Source organism: Cricetulus griseus (assembly GCF_003668045.3).
Source record: "Cricetulus griseus strain 17A/GY chromosome 1 unlocalized genomic scaffold, alternate assembly CriGri-PICRH-1.0 chr1_1, whole genome shotgun sequence".
In the NCBI taxonomy this organism is placed as follows: Eukaryota; Metazoa; Chordata; class Mammalia; order Rodentia; family Cricetidae; genus Cricetulus; species Cricetulus griseus.
In genome coordinates this window covers 200714390-200733546 of record NW_023276807.1, presented here as the reverse complement: position 1 = coordinate 200733546, position 19157 = coordinate 200714390, and the positions used below count along the sequence as shown (strand labels likewise).

Here is a 19157-nt window from a genome sequence, read left to right as displayed (position 1 = left end):
ACATAAGTCTCTGTGGATATGTGTACATGTGAGTGCCATGCCTTTAGAATCCAGAGTAAGGTGTCAAGTCCCTCCTGAAGCTGCAGTTACAGGCAGTTGTGAACTGTCCAACATGAGCGCTAGGAACAGAACTCGGGTCCCCTTAACCACTGAGCCATCTCTTCAGCCCACTAGGTATTTCTTTTCCAATAAGGCTGACTGTTAAAATGAACCATTTCACACAGTGATGACATTTATACTTGGTCAGCTTTTTCTGTTTGTCTTCTTTCTTTGAGACAGGGTCTCATGTAGGTCAGGCTATCCTCAAACTCACAGACTAGCCAAGGCTAGTCTTGAAGTCCTTACCCTCCTGCCTCAACCTCCTGAGTACAGATATTACAAGTGTGTGCCACCAATGCCTCATTTATGTGGTGCTGGGAATCAAATCCAGGGCCTTGTGTAAAGCTAGTCCACTTCTTTACCAACTGGTCTGTGTTCCCAAGCCCAGTGTGGGCCACTCTTACCATTTCTTTCTCTCAGTGCTGTAAGGCAGCTACTGTTTCACATGAGAGGTGTGATGGGGCTGTCCTTCTGTATATGTCTGTCTTATTGGTTGATGAATAAAACACTGTTGGCCAATAGGGCAGCAAGATAGTTGGGACTAGGAGACGAGGAGGATTCTGGGAGGTGTAGGCAGAGTCAGTCGTGATGTAGCATGCAGAGGAGTAACAGGTCCCTGGACCTTTCTTCAGTAAGATAAGACCATGTGGAAATACTTAGATTAATAGTTATGGGTTAATAATTAAGACAGAGCTAGCCAATAAGAAGCCCAAGCCAATGGCCAACAGTTTCATAATTAATATAAGTCTTGTGTGTTCATTTGGGGGCCCTGAGGCGGCTGCAGAACTGGGTGGGAATTCTGTAACAGAGGTGGGATATCTGTGATACTGAAAGTTGCAAATATCTGGGTCCCATGAATACACACAAGGGTGTGTTTGTGTGTGTGTGTGTGTGTGTGTGTGTGTGTGTGTGTGTGTGTGTTCAAGCACACATGGGCCTGGTCTAGAGGAGGAAAGGCCAAGCCAGAGTTACTACTGTTCTCCTTGTGGGCCCTGCTCTGAAATGAGCTTATCCATCAGGCTGTGGTTCTCTAGGAAAATAACACAATCCTATGAGCATAACCTCCCTCCAGGCTAGCTAGCTGTACCTGGCCTAGGGTTGGCTCCTCACCCACCCCAAGGCCTTCTTACATTAATTCTCTGGCCTACAACTTCCACCTGTGAAACCTCCATGACCTCTGCTCTGGGTGGAACAGAGTATTCCCCAGATCTCTGTAACCTCTAGGACAGGAGAAGCCCTGGCTCTCCTTCAGCTCTAGATGGAGGCTGGAGATATTTTTTTCAGTTTCTCCCATGCTAGGGTTGGAAGCCAGGGCCTTGTTCTTGCTGGGCAAGATCTCAACCTCTGGGTCAAACCTCCTGCCCTCCCTCCTCTCTCCCTTCCTTTGATCTCTCAATTTTGTTGTTGTTGTTGTTGTTGTTGTTGTTTTTCAAGACAGGGTTTCTCTGTATTGCTTTGGAGCCTGTCCTGGAATTCGCTCTGTAGAACAGGCTGGCCTCGAGCTCACAGAGATCCACCTGCCTCTGCCTCTTGAGCACTGGGATTAAAGGGATGTGCCACCAATGCCTGGCCATCTTTCAATTTTTGAAACAAGATCTCATGTAGCCCAGGTTGGCCTTGGCCTCCAACTAATTCAATGTGTAGCCAAGGATGACCTTAAACTTCTGATCCTCATATATCCAGATCCCCAGTGCCGGCATGACAAGCATGGCCACCATACTTGGCTTATGACAAACTTCTTGTTATTTTTTCTTCTTACCAAGTTCTTTCTTCCCTCTTCTCATTTCTTCCTCCCCACTTTCTGCTCCTTCTGTTCATTCCTTTTTCTTTTTTTCTCTTCATCCACTTCCTTTGGATAAGTACTTTTGAAATCCCTGGTTGTGGGTTTCTCCGCCTATGCAATGGGACAAATCCCACGGAATCGGTAAGACCAGATTTAATAAACAGAGTAAAGCAAAGCAAAGCATCCCAGGTGACTCTCAGAAATGGGAGGAGAAGAAATCAGGTGGCACGTCCAGGGCCCGGGTCTTAAATACCTTATAGGCGTGGTCCCGAGCATCTCAGGGGGAGGAACCACTGTTTGGTGGGCTTTCTGAAGGCAGGGTCTGGAGAGAGATGAGACTGATGCAGAGCTCCCAGCTAAACATCTGGATGGGGTTTGGGATGGGATAGGAGGCTGGAGAGGAGATTCCCAACACTTTCCTTGCTCATGCCTCTCCACTCTTTATTATCCCTACATCTGTGCCTCAACTTTCCAAGGTTCTTCTAAGCAGTTTCCCCAACACCCCCCTTCTCCTCACCTGCCTTGCTGCACCCCCCACACACACACACCTGTGCTCCCTCAGCAGACCCTGTTTGTCCCGCCCCCCCCCCCCAGAGGTTGCCTCAGGAGGCACGCTTTCCCCAGCCTTGCAAAAATCTCCTCTGTAGCTGACCTGGCTGCCACAGCAGCCACCTGCTTGCTGCTGTCCTGTGCGTCATTTTCAACCCTTCTTTAATTCTGTGCTTCAAGTTTGGTTCCCAGATAAGCTGCTTGAGACCAGATCCTGTTCCCAGCTATGCTTCCGGGGAATGCAAACAGCGGAGATGGATGTCAGAGACAGTTCTAGGTGCTGGGCCTACAGCTCCCATGAGCTGGGAGCTTCTGTGTCCCCTTCAATGCCACCTTGGAATGTGAAGACCTGTGGGCAGACCTGCTCCTTGCATGGGGCATCAAGAATGGGTGAAAGCCAGGACATTTGTTCCATTGCTGCTAGGAGTATGAGAGGTCCTGGGTGTGGCTTTCCCAGAATGACTCCAGAAAACTTGGGATGGGTTGGTCACACCAAGGATAAGTGACTGGCCCAAAGGCACATAGATTGGAATGATATAATACTGTAAGAGAGCCAAGGCAGGATTGGGAGGTACAAGTTTTCTCCTGTTGGGAGGACCTTTGATTTGAGTGGCCTCCGCAGGAGGATCATCCTCTGAACTGCTAGGACTCCCAGTGACAGCATTACAGGAATTACAGGCATTACAGGAAATCTTTTCCTTCTTCCTTGTCACTGTCCTCAACAGGACAGATGTAGGTACAGGCGACTTGTCTCGTGGATGCCTGGTAGGATGACAGGGTTTCTATTATCTTGACATTGTCCTATCCAGGGCTGGAGTGGCTACAGGGCCAGGATGACTGCATGTCACTCTCCACAGAGTTAGTCCCAGCACAAGGCTCTGTTCCTGTTGCTGTAGGAACCTGATGTTCTGGGTAGTGGACCTAGCAGGTCCTTGAAGGGAGCAACTGGCCCTTCCCCAAGGTTAAATTAAGGGGACACAATGCAGAGGCAATGTCCAGTGTCAGGGAGTTAGCTCTAAAGATGGTGTGGCTTCCATCAACAGCAACAGTGGGCAGTCTAATGCTGGGGCCAGAAGGATGAAGGTAGAAGACCCAGTTCCCAGCACCCTGCTCAGTCACCACACTAAGGGAAGAACCATTCAGATGGACACCGTGTTAAGACAAGTGAGCAGGCCCTGCTCAAACCAGTCTTCAGAGACAGGGAAGAATGATACAGACATCTCTTCTTGTCTGCAGGGAGATAGATTCCTAGACCTCAGTGGGTACCCAAGATTGCAGATAAAGCCCTGGCTATGAGCTTCATGGTATCTGCCACAGTCTATTCAATAACTGTGCCAGTCAGTGGCCAAGTGACGAACGAGCTGATGGCAGCTATAGAGCAGATGCACCTGGCAAAGGAAAGACTCCTGTACACACAGGTCAGAGGAAAGTAGGGGGAGCAGGTCAGAATGGCTTTGTCTTCATGCCCTGGACAGTTTGTTTATGGTGTGGGAAACAGACAGTTCCCAGCTCTGCTTGAATACCAGAGCTAGGCCTCAGGCTAAGGTGTTGGGATTGGACTGGAGGAAGTCTTTGTGGCCCCAAGGGAGATTTTACTCAGACAGGAATTTGGCCAGCCAAAGGTGAAGGAAGGCAGGAGACAGGCGCCAACCGCGTGCTGGGACAGGGAGAGAGGCTGGAGCAGCGTGGGTGGGTGGGTGGGAAACAGCCCTGTGGGTGGCCTGATGAGGGTGGAGGTCAGCAGGCCTACTGCAGGACAGCGAGCTCCTGGCCAGGAGCCCAGGGTGGGGATCTGGTGAGATAAGGGCCCAGGGGCCTTGGGGATGGGAGTCTCAGCATAGAGTTGGCTCAATCCTAGGAGTTCACAAGCTTCTGCATTGACTACTTCTGTGGCCAACTTCTAGTATTGTTGGATACCCTTCTCCAGGCTGAAGACCCTGAGAAGGGGACTGGGCGGGCAAGGGAACTAGTGAACTTAGGCCTGGTGAACCTGGCAAAGGCTTCTTCCTCAGTGGTGGGGGATTGTTAATTGGTTGGGTGGGGTGTGGTGAGGGGTCAGATATGAAGGCAAAGGCTCCAGATTCACCTCCTCTTTCATAGGCGGGGAGGAGATGTTTCACCTTGTAGGACATGAAGGAAGTCTCTCCTGTCTACCTGGAAAGACTATTTTATATTTGCTGTTGTTCTATGAACCCAGGGCTTTTGTTTTGTTTTGTTTTGTTTTTCGAGACAGGGTTTCTCTGTGTAGCTTTGGAGCCTATCCTGGCACTTGTTCTGGAGACCAGGCTGGCCTCGAACTCACAGAGATCCACTTGCCTCTGCCTCCCGAGTCCTGGGATTAAAGGTGTGCGCCACCAACGCCCGGCGAACCCAGGGCTTTGTACATGCTAGGCAAGCACTCTACCATCAAACCACACCCCCAGCTCTCTTCTCACTTTTAATTTTAAGACAAGGTCTTGACAAGTTGCCTAAGCTACCGTTGAACACATTCTATAGCCTAGGCTGGCTTTGAACTTCCAATTGTTCTGCTTCAGCCTCCTAAATAGCTTGGATTACAGATCTGCACTTCCATGCCTGGCTTGGCTAGAATACATTTATTTAGGATTTGTGTTTGGGAGCAGTACTTAGGTGCCACGGCATGCATGTGGAAGCCAGAGGACAGCTAACAGGAGTTGGCTCTCTCCTTCTACCATGTGGGTCCTGGGGACTGAGCTCAGGCTATCAGGCTTAGTGGCAAGTGTTTTTACTCACTGAACCATTTGCTGACTTTTTTTTTTTTTAAGATTTATTTATTATGTACACAACATTCTGCCTCCATGTCTGCCTGCAGGCCAGAAGAGGGCACCGTATCTCATTACAGATGGTTGTGAGCCACCATGTGGTTGCTGGGAATTGAACTCAGGACTTCTGGAAGAACATCCAGTGCTCTTAACCTCTGAGCCATCTCTCCAGCCCCTGACTTTTTTTTTTTTTAGAGACAGTGCCTCATTATGTATTTCTGGCTGTCCTGGAACTCACTCTGTAGACCAGGCTGGCCTCATACTCACTGAGATCAGCCTGCTTCTGCCTAAGTGCTCCCTGGCTTTGGGAACTCTTGTCCCTACAGAAGACTACACCAGTGCTCCTGAGCATGAATAGTGGTGCACATTTTATTCCTAATGCATAGGAGGTAGAGGCATGAAAATTAGGAGTTCAGGATCATCCTTAACTACATAGTTTGTTCAAGGCCAGCCTCGACCCTATGAGACCTGATCTCAAAAACTGAAAACCAAACCTAAGCAAAACAAGATATGGATAACAATAAAGTTGTCTTAAAGAGAAGCATCCATGTGCTTGGGCAGTGCCAGAAGCCATGCAGTTAGGACGGCACATGCTGGAGGGACAGAAGAGCAAGGTCTGGCTGCAGGAAGCATCTTGGAACAGCTGCGGCTGGTCCCTGGGCCACATCTGCACACTTGGCCCACATTTCTTGGCCTCTGTAAGGACTCTCCCCCATGAGTCACGTATGCGTATGTCCAGGGCTCCTCATCCTGGCCAGCATGTGATAGTGTCAGTGGGGAATCCCCCAGGGGCAGAGCCGAGATCAGCACTGGTTACTGCAGAAGTGGTCAGCAGAGGTGCCACGTCAGCTGGGGCCTGCAGAGCAGTGGTTCCTCCTGCCCTGGCCCACCAACCTGGCTGGGAAGGCATGCGTGTGTGCAGGAGCTGACTGACACACTGCTTACATTTCTATGCAAGCCTTGGTCATCAGTCCTGAGAGAGCTTATCTGAGCTGCAGAGGGAAACTGATGCTTGCGCCTGAGCTTGCCTAGGGTAATAGAGACCGAAGGGCCTGCTTTGGAGCATCCTTCCTGTCTGTGGGCTGTGGGTGACCACATCCTAGCCTTCCAGGAAGGCAGGATGCTGGTCCTCTTGCAGACAGCAAGTTGAACTCAGACTCTCCGCTTAGCCTCTCCTAACTTTCCTGCTCCCCCTGTGTGCCCTTCCCAGTGGTGATTTCTTTTTTCCCCTATTTGGTTTTTGAGACAAGCTAGCCTCAGACTCAGTGTAGCTGAGGGTAACCTGGAGCTGCTGACCCTTCTGCCCCCACCTTCCCCAGTGCTGGGTAGATTTGGAGGGCAGAACTCCAAAAATTTTTCCCATTGGTGTACGAGTAAGTGCAAGGATCTGGGCAATCAGCAACCTTCCCTTAGACACCCTCCCTAGGTTGTCTCCTGCTGGAAACAAGGGTCCTGGGGAGATTGGGGAGAAGAGTTTACTGGGGAGAGCGGTGCTCATGCAAGAGTACCTGGCAGGGGGACAAAGGAGCAGAGGCCAGCTAGAGACTGGCCCTCTCTCCCTCTGAGCACTGAATTGCCAGGTCCTACTTGTGGTGAGTATACCTTTGTCTCATCCTTGCTTCCTCTGTCCAGACCCAAGGTCTCTGGAACAGGGCTTGAGCCCTGGCCTTTACTCTGGTCTGGCTCTGGACCTGCCTGGCCTTGGCCACCTACGAACAAATCAGATGGCGCAAACAGGATGGTGTAATAGCTGTCCAGGCTTTCTTGGCCACAAGACTACCACTGACTCAGTTCCAGGAGGCCCTAGGTCTGAGGGTTTAGTATACCTATGGCAGAACTCCCATAGGAGGGATTGAGGGAACAGAGTCATGGGTGTCCAGTAGGGCCAAGAACCCCACTGGCTCAGGGGAATCCTTGAGCCTGGGAAGCCTGGGTATGCATGGTTGGATTGCAACCACTGCTAGGCAGCTATATGAGCTCTGCATTGCTGTGGTCACAGCCCCAGAAAAGAGGCAGGAAAACTGCAGATGTTGGAAGGACACACTGCCTACAGATGGGCTCTGAAACTCAGCCTTCCAAGGCAGAGGGCTGAGGGGAGGCAGGATCGATCACTGGTCCTGCCATGCTTTTCTGTGGCTTGAGGGAGCTAGAGAGCAAGGAAGGATCCAGTAGCTGGCTGGGTTCTTGCTACCCTGCTGGCTGGCCAAGCCCTGGGAACATCAGAAAGCACTGTGAATTCCTCTGTGGGGTCTAAGGGTGGAGAGTTCCAGGAACACCCTCCACCAATCCGGGACAAGCTCTCCCTGGGCAGGCATTGCCTCTCTGTGTAGGTTATAGCCTCAGATGTTGTCTGTTTCTGGATATGTATGTAAAATTTTGAGTGTAGGTTTCAATATATCATAAATACCCAAATAATAATTTCTAATATGACATCTGTTGCTTTCACATGAATCAAGTCGAATGGTGTTCAGTTCCAGTTTGCCATGATGGTGGCATGATGGACAGGAATCCAAGCTTCTTCTGTCGCTGTGCAATCAGCTTCAGTCATCATAGTCTCTACCTCGAGGTGCAATATGATTGCTGGTGTTCCTGCCACATGTCATCATTGCAGAAGGCAAGAAGAAAGAAGTAGGGGAAGAGGGGCATTCTTCATTTCCGAAGATGCATCCTGTAAGTTGTATGGGATGTAACCAATGGATGAACCTGAATTATCTAGATGAACCTAGCTGGAAAGAAGGACAGGAAATACTGCCTAAAATCAGAGGTCCAAGAAGGAAGACTCAGCAATTGTGGAATACAGCTAGTTGTTCTTAGCATAGTTCATAACCTGAGCAGAAGGTCCCAAATACCGTGTGACTCCCTCAGATCCCCCAAAGCAGCTGCCTGGCCATGGAGTTTGGACCTTATGTTCTCTTTGTCCAGGCCTCCAAGTTCAGGCCTTGAAGTTCCCCTTAGAGCAATGTGAACATTATGAACAGGTGCCCATGTTCCCTGGTGTCTCAAACTGGAACAGGATCAGTTTGCTGATCAGAGCTAGCCAGGCCATCCCAAAGAGGATCCATGGGCCCATGTCTGGGGAAAGGGGAGGCCAGAGGATGTAACTTGTGGGGCTCAGGCAGAAACTGAGAATTCTGAGTGGGATAGTTTTTAAAAAACTTACTAAGATTTATTTTTATTTTATTTTATTTTATTTTATTTTTTGAGACAGGGCTTCTCTGTGTAGCTTTGGCCATTCTAGAACTCGCTCTGTAGGCTGGCCTTGAACTCATAGAGATCTGCCTGCCTCTGCCTCCTGCATGCTGGGATTAAAGGTGTGCACCATCACCATCTGGCAATATTTATTTATTTTTATATGTGTGTTTTGCCTGCATGAACATCTGTGCACCATGTATGTGCCTGGTAATCCCTTAGAGGTCAGAAGGGGGTGTCAGATCCCCTGGAACTGGAATTACAGATAGTTGTGAGCCACCATGACTGTACTGGAGACTGAACTTAGATCCTTGACAAGAGTAGCAAGTAATCTTAGCCACTGAGCCATTTCTCCAGCCCCTGATTATTTTTGAGACAGAGTCTCACCAAGCCCAATCTAGCCTTGAACTTTTTATGTAGCTGAAGATGACTTGGACTTCTGATCCTCCTTGCCTCCACCTCCTGAGTGCTGGGATCATAGGTGTGTGCTACCACACCCAGTTATATGATGCTGGGGATGGAACCCAGGGCCTCGAGCATGCTAGGGGAGCACTGTACCCACTTTGCTACATCCCCACTCTACCCACTTAGCTACAGCCCCACTCCATATGTTCTGTTTTTATTATGGCTGAAACGGAGCAGGTAGTGAGAGTCAGGGAGTTTAGGAAGAGCCATGGAGCACCAAGAGAAGTGTCCTGTCTTTGTTCCTTGAAGCTATGACTGCCATCATGTGACAGTCAAGCAGACAGCCCCCAGACCTGTGACAAGGAAGGACAGACTGACACCTCCTTGGATTTGGAAACAACCTTGGGTCCTGACTTCCAAGCCCTCTTCTGCTTCTCCAGCAGGCCCCTCTCTTTGTTGTTTCTCTTTCCCTGTCCTTTTTTTTTTTTTTTTTAAATGGGACTTCTTTTTTTTTTTTAATGTAAAGGAATTTTTTATTTATCTTTATTTTCTGTACATTGGTGTTTGCCATTGGTGTCAGGTACCCTGAAACTGGAGTTACAGACAGTTGTGAGCTGCCATGTGGGTGCTGGTAATTGAACCCTGGTTGTCTGCAAGAGCTTGTCAGTGCTCTTAACCACCGAGCCATCTCTCCAGCCCTCCCTGGCTTTTTTTGTCTTTTATCCTTCTTTCTGCCTCAGGATCCTTGCACCCACGGTTCCCTCAGCTCCCACAGCTCTCCATTTCCAGTTGCGCTTGGCCTGCAACCTTTCCCCTCATCCTTGCATCTCTGCTCAGACATCCTTCCTCAGAGAATAGCCTGTTGCCCTCTCAAAATCTGAGTGTCTTTGCTGTGTCTTCCTCCTCAGCTGTGACAAAAGAACCCTTTCCCATGACTGTCTCTGGGATCGTGTATCCTAAAACTACTGGGAGCAGCATGCTCCCGAGCTGTGGAGCTGCTCATCAAGTGCTCATCCAGTATGCCCTGACATGCCAGATCAGGGATGGCCCAGAAAAGACACGGAGGGGGTCTCCCTGAGACTTAGCTGACTCATCATAGGCCTGCTCTGTAAAGTGTTCCCTTGCTGTCTATATGTTTCCTGGGAGCCTGACCTGCCTCCTTCATCTGCTTAGGATCCTGTGCAGGGTGGAGATCTGCTTCTTGGGTCCTCACAGCCCTTCCTGCCTTGGCCCATCCTCCATCCTGTTCTGCTGGCCCTGCATCAGACCTGGCCAGTGTCCCTGGCCCTGGCTGGCAGTCTAGATTAAGCTGATAGGGTTATGTGGCTAGCTGATTCCTTTGTGGTACCAAATGAAATCAGCGGAACCAGCGCCGGACCCAGGCAGCAGCTCCGGCTCCTGGCCACAGAAGCAGGGGAGGCACTTTCTCCCTTGATTTCATTTTTTTGGCAGGAGAGTTGGCAGCTGGCAAGGCGCTCCACTGAGCAGCTAAAGCAATTGCAGATGAGGGCTGTGGGAGGAGCTGGTGGCTGGGTTCTAGAGTGACTCTGGCTACTGGCTTCAGGCCGGGGCAATGACAACCCAAGACCAGGTATGTGTGTGTGTGTGTGTGTGTGTGTGTGTGTGTGTGTGTGTGTGTATGTGTGTGTGTGTGTGTGATCACATCCATCCCTAAAGGACCAGGAGGGCTGAGGTTTGGGGAAGTGGTGGAGAAATTTCCATAACACTTATGGTTTGGGAATCCACCCTAGATTTGCCCTGACTTGCCTGCTGGGGCCTTAGGCAACTCCCTGCCCTTTTCCAGGCCTCAGTTTCTCCATGTACATAAGCAAGAGTCCTTGCAAGGGAAGCAGCCTGGAGCTCTCTGTAGGGTCTTCTGCAGAAATGCTGGACAGAGGAAGAGGATCACGGTGGGCCACACTGCTCTCCCAGGAGCGCTTCTGGCATCCAGGACTTTGGACTGGGCTTAGGGAAGGGAGCTGTAGTGCAAAAAGCTGAAGAGGTGAAGGGACCAGCTCCCCATTTCGGCAGCCATAACAGCCGGACACGTGCTTTTCTGACCTTTCCTTGGTCACTAGAGGTTAGGTGCCTGCCTGCAAGGAACCAATCAGAAGTTAGCTGGTGGTGCTATGCTTTACAGCTCTGGGTGTGCTTTATGGACAAGCGCACAGCAATGACGCACAAAGCATAGCAACCACCCTGAGAGGGCCTATGGGCCATAACAACCAGTTGACCATTCAACACAGGGCAAACCCTCCAAGCCTGGAGGCACACTAATCCTGAGCCTGTGCGTACCCCTAGACACTCCCCTTATGCTGCCCTATAAGATCTCTATGCAGTGGCTTCACAGTGTCTTTTGTAGCCATCCACCATGGCAGGTGAATGAAAGACCCGAGCTAACATGGGGTTAGCTTGTTAAACAACAATAAAGCCTCATGCAGTTTGCATCAAGCTTTCACCTCTGCCTGGTGATTGGGGTGGCCGCGGTCCTAGGCTAAGATCCTAAAAGCCTGAGCTTTCCAGAGGTCTTACAGAGGTTGTCCTGCCTTCCTCAGACTGGCTTCCTGGGCAGAGAGACCCTGATGGCCCCTTCATTCCTATAGTCACAGGCCATGGCACCATGCCCCTGCCCCTCCCTGGAGGCTGCCTGGTGCCTCTCTTCCTATATCCACAGTGCTGGTGTCTAGAGAATACTACCTAGTTGGGAAATTTTCTTCCCTTTTGTTTTTGAGACAGGATCTCATGATATAGACCAGGCTGTCTTTGAACTCATGATCTTCTTGCCTCTGTCTTCATAAATGCTGGGATGACAGGGGTGAACCACACCTAGGCTTAGTCATAGAATATGAGTTCCTTCCTAAGACTATGGGAAAACCCTGAAGTTTTTCAAAGGGTGAAGCATGATATATGATGCTTAAGCACCACAGGGAACAAGAAAAGAGGGTTTATGACTCCCTGGGTGTTAAGCCTCATTGCGTTGTGTGGATGGGAACCTTTCAGGGTTGTGCAGTGCCCAACCTGCACAGATTTGTGCAATAGTCCTGCTCTGACGGGAAATCAAAATGGGAAAAGAGAAGAGAAAACAGCTCCCAGGAATGTGGTGGTTTCAATGAAAATGATCCCCATAGGCTCATAGGAAGTGGCACTATTAGGAGGTGTGGTCTTATTGGAATAGGTGACCTTGTTGGAGGAAGTGTGTCATTGGAAGTGAGCTTTCAGGTTTCAAATGCTCAAGCCAGGCCCAGCGTCACTCTCTCTCTCTTCCTGCCAACCTGAATGTAGAACTCTAAGCCACCTCTCCAGTACCACATCTTCTTTGTACACTGCTGTGTCTCGACCATGATGACAGGGAACTAAACTGAACTGTAAGCAAGCCCTGATTAAATGTTTTCCTTTAAAAGAGATGCCATGGTCATGATGTTTCTTCATAGCAACAGAACTTTGACTAAGACAAGGAGTGTCTCCTGCACTGGAAGGGGCAGTCCTGGTCCTCCATGCTGCTGGCTGCAGCTCTCCTCAGACACCTACTCCCACTGTGCACATGGAGGGAAGCACCTGGCCCATTTAGGAGAATCTGTCCAAGTCACTTCTGGAGCCACAGGTTGGGGAAGACCAGGCTGGAATAGCAGTCCTGTCCCCATATGAGACCCTTCTCTTAGGGGAGGAGAGGCCTAAGGCAGAGGACCTTGATCCCAAAGGCCCACAGAATGTTCCAGAGAGTTGACAGAGACTCATCTCAACTGTCCACCAAAGAATCATGGGAAAGGGCCCTGTTGTATAGGACTACCATCCAAGTCAAGCTGCCAACATCATGTCAGCTGGACCCACTTACAAATGATCATCACGGCTGAGCTGGACTGTTAACATTCCCTCATGGGAATGAGTATACAGTATATGGCATGAGGCATATAGTGTATGGGAAGGGAAGGACTTGGGGGCTCCATCTAATTATCCATGGGGAATCACCACCCATGATAGGTAAAAACCTTGCAATACAACACTTTGGGATCACTCACACTCCTGCCCATAACCCCTCACCCGTGCTCTGCAAGTAAGCCTATTAAATGCATGGTTCCCCAGGGGAGAGTTTTGATAGAATCAAACTTTGTTTTCTCTGTGAAATCTCAGAAAGAGGGGCATAGGTGTTGCCTAGCCCTGCTCCCCACCTCCCACCCCCCAGCCTCAGGAAAAAAACTCTTATGACAGACCCCTTCTTCACTCCAGGGCACTGGTCTACTGAAGGGTGTGGCATCTTCAAGGCCAGCTGGTGGTGGAGGAACCTGTAACCTTCACTCTTAGGGGATCTTCAGGGCCAGTGAGGGAAAGGGATGCTAGCTAGGATGGCTGGAGTCAGTCACAGCCTCTGCTACAAGGACTGCCCCTCCCACTGCCACCTGCTGAAACTTGTCTCCACTATTTCCTGCAAAGTTGCCAGCCTCTGGTGTGCCTGCATGGCCCCAGGTGACAGTGCTGATAGACCTCATTTTGGGGCCTTGTTGGCCATTGTTTCCCCCTGGGCCGAGGAGAGACAGAGGTACTCTGAGTCCCCTGATTGTTTCGCCTGGGTCCTCACCTGGAGCTTGGGTGGGATGCTTGGGGAAGAGATTAGGTAGAAGGGAGATTAGATTCCGTGTCCCTCTAGGGCATTGATCTATCTACAGATATAAGCTGGCTAGCAAAAAGGGGGGGGGATGTTAGCCCACCACACTGGGAAAGGGTAGAGTCTGCTTAGGCTACAAGCTGTGTCCCAAGGTCACCAAGCCACCCACACAAGATACCAGCCAGAAACCTGAGGTGGATGCCCAAGCTTGGAAGGTGCAGGCAGCTGAGTTCCCACCCTGCCAGCCTCACCAATCATGAAGTTCCTAAGCCCATGGTGCTAGTGTGATAACGGCAAAGTAGAAGCTCTCCATGTAGCTCCAGCCCTCCTTGTGGCAGCAACAGGAAGAGCAGGAAGCCTGAGAGCAGCACAGCGGAGCCAGTTAGCCACCCTGCGCACCCCAGGTCCTGCAGTGCACAGCACTGGCCTGTGGCTCTGGCTAGAGGAATGAGAAGAGGGTGCCCTTTCCCCCATCTCCAGCTTTGTGTTTCCCCCATATTTCCTGCCAAGAGCCTATGGTAGCTTTTTGTTGTTGTTGTTTTTCTAGACAGGGTTTCTCTGTGTAGCTTTGGAACCTATCCTGGCACTTGCTCTGGAGACCAGGCTGGCTTCGAACTCACAGAGATCTGCCTGCCTCTACCTCCTGGGATTAAAGGCGTGCGCCACCAATGCCCGGCTTCCTATGGTTGCTTTGATGCCTGCCATCCTTCTCATTTCCACAATGGACATCTTAATGATCAAAGACCCCAATCTGGACTTTGTTCCCCCAACCCTATCAACCCCCCATTATCCCCATTCCACCCGCCCTACACCCCATTTCCACCAGTCCCTCTTCTGAAAGTGACTCCTCCTGGCTCCCGGCCACTTCCTTACCTGCCAGCTGCCCCCAAGCTGGTGGGCACATCTGTGCACCCCATGATACATGAGGTGGCCCAGCAGATTAAGCACCACAAGGTTAAGTGGAATCCCAAGGAGAGCAAAGAATATGCAGAAGAGACACGCAGCATGATCTGTGGGCTCAGGTTGTCATAGCCTTGGGCAAGAGAGAGGAGAACTGGACAGGGCTCTTCCCCTGGCTCTGCACATAGCCACTGCAGCCCTCTTCCTGTCACCCCTCACCCCCCACCTCAGAATTCCACTCCCTCTCTGGAGTGGGCAGCTCCAATAATGAGCAAAAGTCCTCTTCCATCCCAGCCGCCTTTCTTGTCCCCTGCTCTGTGTAAGGCTGTGGGACTTTGGACAGAGTCCTTAATATCTTTGAGCCCATTTCCTTGGACTTAAAATGGGGTGCAGACATTGCCTTGGCAGAGATGTAATGAGCCACAGTGGTGACACACTGTATAACTCCCTGTGCAGGCAATGTGTGCAAGCCTGAGTGAACGGACAGATGAGTGGTGGGAACTTGCCCCGCACAGGTATCTGTCCTGAGAACCTCCTCGGGGGCCTCTTTCTCTGAGTTTTCTGTCCTCTCAGCTCTTGTTTTGTTTTGTTTCCCTTAAAACAGGGTCTCTAAGCCGTGAATAGTGCCACACACCTTTAATCTCAGTGTCCAGAAGGTAGAGGCAGGCGGATTCTGTGAGTTCAAGGCCAGCCTGGTCTACAAAGTGAGTTCCAGAACAGTTAGAGTTACAAAATAGAGACCCTGTCCAAAAAAAAAAAAAAAAAAAACCCACCAGAAAAATAGGTCAGTAACATACCTGCTTCACAAGTGCAAAGCCCTGCTTGCTGACCCCAGCACCCACATAAAAAGCTGAGTGTAATGACATGTGCCTGTAACCTCAATACTGGTGAGGCAGAAATAGGAAAGTCCCTGGAGCTCTCCAGTCAATTTGGTGAGTCCTAGGTCCTAGCGAGAGACCCTGCCTCAAAACAACAACAACAACAACAACAACAACAACAACAACAAAACAAGGTGAATGGCTCTGAATGAAAAATAAACAAAATTGACCCCCCTTTCTGAATGAAAAATAAACAAAATTGACCTCTCTCTCTCTGATACACACACACACACACACACACACACACACACACACACACACACACACACACACATTAAATAAATAAACACATAAATAAAGACAAAACACCATGATGGCTGGTTAGTCCTTCCAGGGTGTCTGGGAGGTCTATGGACACTGAGGGACCTTCCACACACACTGTCTCAAAGATTGTCCATGCTCTCTGGAGTCCTCAGAGCTTCCTCCTAGAAGTAGTGGCTGAATTAAAACTACCCAGAGGGCTGTGCATAGTGCAATTCACCTGCTCGCTCCTGGGAGGACGTGGCAAGGAAGCTGGAAGCTGGATTGAGTCATCATTGGTGTGAGCCTGCCACCTGGTGGTAAGTTCTGGGTCACGCAGGGGATGCCGAGAGCAAGGGCACTGGGGACACCGGCATTATTCCCTGGAATTCAGGGCTGCAGGAACTCAGGTCTTTTGACCCATACTGTCTCCAAACAACCGTCCCCAGGGGCTCTTTTGGGATGGATTCCACCTCATCTTGGCTCTGGAGGGGAAACGGATCTGGAGAATGGTGACAGGAATGAGAGGTGCTGTGGGCTAAGAGGAACTGTAGGAGGAGCTGGGTAGAATGACCAAAGTTCCATAGGGCAGCAGTCCCCAAACTTCAAAATGTGTACAGTCCCCCTGGTACCCTGTGAAACACAAAATTCAAGTCCATGGGTCCTGAAGCAGGAGGTGCTGCTTGTAGGAGGGTGAGGTCACACTGCAGAACTGACCTCTTTACAGGTATGACACCCTGGATAATGACCATCACCAGATCCACTGCCTCTCAGGAAGGCTCTCAGGGAGCAGTCATCTCCCCAGCCCTACCGGACTGTCACATACCAAGACACCCACATACCCACATCTATAGCCACACCTACACTCATACTCTTGCAGCCTTCATATTGTATACCCAATTTCCACAAAGGGAAACCTTTCTAGAGGGAGGAGAGATGCTCATAGGACTTACAGTTAGATCTCAAACTCAGCACAAATGGCTGAGGTGCCTATTAACATATCAAAGTGGATGCTTCTCCCGCCCCCAGCCTCTCTCAGCATCAACATTCCCTGCCCCCACCCTAAACTCTCTGGCCCAGGCACAGGGCTGGGCCCCTTCCCCCAGCTTGTCTTCCCTTTATAACCCAGCCATTTTGGCTACTCAGGTCTCTTGGTTCTTAGCTCCTGCTCTCCTGGCCTCTTGGCTACTGACTCTCCCTTCTCCCCTCCCTACTCTCCCTACCACAAGCCTCTGCCTATGCTCCCTCCTATCTGCAATAAACCTGCCTCAGTCCATATCTAGGAGCCAATGTCTTTATTTTTCTCTTTTCATTCTCTTACAAGTCTCTAAGGCTCAGAAAGTTACAGGATTCACCAGGCCCCTCCTCCACGTTATATACACAGTAACAATTTGCTGAGGAGAGAGGACTTCTCAGTGGCTATCTGCAAGTTGTGTGATGAGTTCTGGGGGTGCAGCTTCTTCGAGATATGATGCCTACTGGGGTGGCTTTTCAGTGGTCCTTTGAATGGCCCATGTTCCTGTTAGTAAACCCAGTTAACTCACTGGTTCATCCAGATAGACACGGGTGGGATTGTTCCTTTGGTGCCCTGACTGGGATGAAGAGAATTTTGTTCATATGTCCCCAGGAAACTCACACAATGTCTTTCTTTATTCCAAGCCTGGGCAGGGCAAGGAGTCTCCACCCTTCCTACCAAGCAGGGGGTCCCCAGAGACAGGAATCATGGCAACCTCTTTCACTCCATATCCCAGAGCTGGGTTCTAGGCTATCTCTCAGGTGTAATTACTCATCTGCTGCCCAGCTCAGTCCTAATCTTGCAGGAAGCAGTAGGCTGGGTGTCAGTGGAAGATGACAGAGACATGAACTTAGCCTTCAGTGGGACAGAAAACTGAATAAACTCTGACATAAGCCATCAATGCTGTTTCAGGTGTGGATGCTGTGTAGAAATTGATCATTCTCCATGCCTCAGTTTCCTTATCTGTAAATACTAATATTAACATTGGCTAATCCTGTCTGTGAAGGTTAAATCTGTGGAGCATGGCTGGGACTCCTGGGAGACATCCTGAAGCTGCCTCTGGGTGGTCAATGGTTTCCATTCTTAGCTGTGCAGCCTTGCATCAATAGGAACCCTCTCTGAGCCTTGCCTCATCTCTAAATGGGGATGATAGTATCTGCTAGTGAGACTCCGGAGGAGATGGGGGCTGGGCAAGGGAAGGAAGAATTTACTGATGGTGGTGGTTGTGGGTAGACACAGTCCCCATCCTGCCCAGCTCCAGATCCTGCCCAACTGGCCCATCCAAAAGTTTGAAAGTCTATCTCCACTCAGCCGACCTCCTGTCCCACCCCAACAATTTCCTCTTCCGTTCCAGTATCCGGCTTCAGCTTAGAGACTTGGGGCCCTTGCAGGAGTGTGAAGAGTCTGCATATGGGTCTAAGGTCTGTCCCTGCGATGCTGGCAGAGGGACACTGATTTGCTGCTGGCCCTGTTGGCCATAAGTGGAAGAGCCCTCCATGGGAAGACCTGCCAGGATGAATTGCCTTCTGCCTCCCTACCCTAAAGCATCCTCATTGGCTGAGGAGCCTCTGGCTCCGTGATCTCTGCACTTTCCCTTGCCCACCCTTTCTCTGACTGCCCTGCAGGTGGGACGGGATGACCTCCGGGCAAACTGGTCTCAACTCTGGGTTCAGCCCCAAGTCCACTCATTCCCAGCCCCTCTCTCCTTTGCCATTTTGACCCTGCTTTGCCCACCCCTATTGGCTGAGCCTTTTCCCAAGTGCCCAGAGTCCTGTCTCTCCTTAGAGCCTAGCCTCACCCTAGAGATCCCTATTTGCCCCTCCCCAGCCCTTTGTAAGAAGCTAGGTGTGGTCTTTCATTCTTTGCCCTCTGTCCCAGTAAGTCTCACACAGGGCTGCCACAAGATCAAATGTTACCTGACCCTATCCCGACCCCCCTGTATCTTGTGACCCAGGGAAGCATACCTTCTGTATTCCTTATTTCCAAATTTAAAATGTCTGGGTTCCCACAAGGATAGCCATGCCCTCTTATTTCCTTAAGGATGGAGGCCTTTTCTGTTGCTGTTCAGGTCAACCTTGCCGTTGCCCACCCCGACAACCGCACAGCCCTGCTGTTCCCAGGCCTGGCCCTCCACCTCTCCAGGAAGTAACAGCTCCCAGCACTTCACTGTCCCGGGCCAGAGCATCCCTGTCCTGCGTTCCGCGCGCCCCCTTGACCCATCTTTTCTTTTCCAGGCTGTCCCCTAACCCAGATCAGCAATGCCCGGTCTAGTGCCCGGCCATCCACAGACGTGTAGTTCTGTAGCAACTCCCACTTGTCGCTCTGGAAGCTGCGGCTGGGGTCCCAGGCCACGCGACCCTCCAGCACCAGAGTACGCCAGTGTCCACACCAGGTAAGCCAGATAGGAGGGCAGCAGGAGCCAGGTGTCCGCCACCATCCCCCAGGCCCCAGCTCCCTAAGGCGCTGAGGGAGATCGCGGTCCGGAGCGCTAACATGATGGAGAGGTCAGAGCTCGGGAGATCTACGGTGGACAGGAACCAGGCTGGGCAGGAAGGGCCAGGAGGGGCCCCTTCTCTAAGCAAACGCCTTCCTGTTTCCCTGTTTCAAGAGTGCTGGAGGATGGGGAGGATGGTATGGCCCCGCCCACCCCCAAGGATCCAATCTCTGGAGCAAAATGGACCGCTCCCAGAAAAGTGTGGAGTGCCCACCTCCACATCAA

General features: G+C 50.8%; 1 long non-coding RNA gene across 1 annotated transcript; it reads left to right on the top strand.

The window, feature by feature from the left end:
- The first annotated feature begins 6010 nt into the window (after positions 1-6010).
- On the top strand, positions 6011-10921 carry LOC107978840. The gene is made up of 3 exons (XR_003479572.2): positions 6011-6803; positions 7668-7881; positions 10610-10921. It is a non-coding gene; the product is annotated as an uncharacterized LOC107978840 (long non-coding RNA).
- Positions 10922-19157: the final 8236 nt, after the last annotated feature.